At 41.6% G+C, this 1,243-nt stretch overlaps 1 pseudogene; it reads left to right on the top strand.

The window, feature by feature from the left end:
• The first annotated feature begins 419 nt into the window (after positions 1 to 419).
• LOC128109557 (PRELI domain containing protein 3B-like) lies at positions 420 to 1,019 on the top strand (annotated as a pseudogene).
• The last annotated feature ends 224 nt before the right edge of the window (positions 1,020 to 1,243 follow it).

The following is a 1,243-nucleotide window of genomic DNA, read 5'->3' as shown; positions in this document are numbered from 1 at the left end:
GACAGAGTATAATAGGCAAGAGAGATGCAATGAGATAAGATCAAAAGCTAATGGTGCAGAAGAAATCACATGACCATGATAAGACCTAGGCCCCTTTCTGCAATTGAAACAGGGATACATGAGATAGTTTGAACAGGGAAGTTATATGACATAGGGCTTGAGTGTTAGTGGCAACAACTATAGTTTGAGTGAGGCTGGTGAAAGGGGCTGGATTTTAGATGGATTTTGAAAATTAGAAATGGAAGAATTTGTTGATGGATCATATGACTATCAATGGGCAAACAGATAAAGAAACTACACACATACACACACACACACACACACACACACACACACACACACACACACACACACACAGAGGAATATTGTTCAGCCATAAGAAGGAATGAATTAGGGATACCAGGCAGGTGGCTGGCATCATGAAGAGCTGGACTTGACAGCACATCATTGATCACCCATGGGAAATAGTTACCACTGGTACAGTGCAGAAATACCCAAACCTCATGAACCTGATTGTGGTTGGCATTGGCATGCTGGACAGACATCTTGATCCCTCGGGAAATCTGCATGGCTACAGACTCCTCAGCACAGAGTGAGTTCCTGCCTTCTGTTGTGAAGTCTTTTATTGGTGCAGCACGAACGAAAAAATATATGCAAGAGCATTCTGTAGCTGACCCCATAAAGAAGACAATGGCGTTCAAGTCCACTAATACCTTATTTCAATTAGGGTCTCAGTAGATGAGAGGCTCACACAGAAGCTGTACTCCCAGGACCTAGAGAAAACTGTTCTGACCCAGCAAGCTATCATCACCATGGAAGGGGTCAGCCTCGGTAGCTACCTTGAAGGACTGATGGCAAGCACCATGTCTTCCAATGCTAACAAATGCTGAGTAGCGATGGAATGGGTGATGCATAAACTGTATGCTGAGATTGAAGAACTGACAGCATCAGCAAGAGGAAGCCTATGAACGCCAATGGCAGCAGTGGGATGTTGGTGGAAAAATGACAAGGGAAATTAGTGTGCAGCAATGAGGCCCCCAGGACTTCAAATTTATGTGTTATTTAAGAGATGCAATTATTTTAGGTAGATTTTATTTTTTTATTAAATTTATTCCGTTCTTTTACATCTTTTTTTTTTTTTTTTTTTTTTTTTTTTTTTTTTTTTTTTTTTTTTGGTTTTTCGAGACAGGGTTTCTCTGTGTAGCTTTGCGCCTTTCCTGGAGCTCACTTGGTAGTCCAGGCT

Source organism: Peromyscus californicus, unplaced genomic scaffold (genome assembly GCF_007827085.1).
Source record: "Peromyscus californicus insignis strain IS unplaced genomic scaffold, ASM782708v3 Scaffold_14__1_contigs__length_90479793_seg_2, whole genome shotgun sequence".
Taxonomy (NCBI): Eukaryota; Metazoa; Chordata; class Mammalia; order Rodentia; family Cricetidae; genus Peromyscus; species Peromyscus californicus.
The sequence above is the reverse complement of the archived record's forward strand: the minus strand, read 5'-3'. Positions and strand labels throughout refer to the sequence as shown.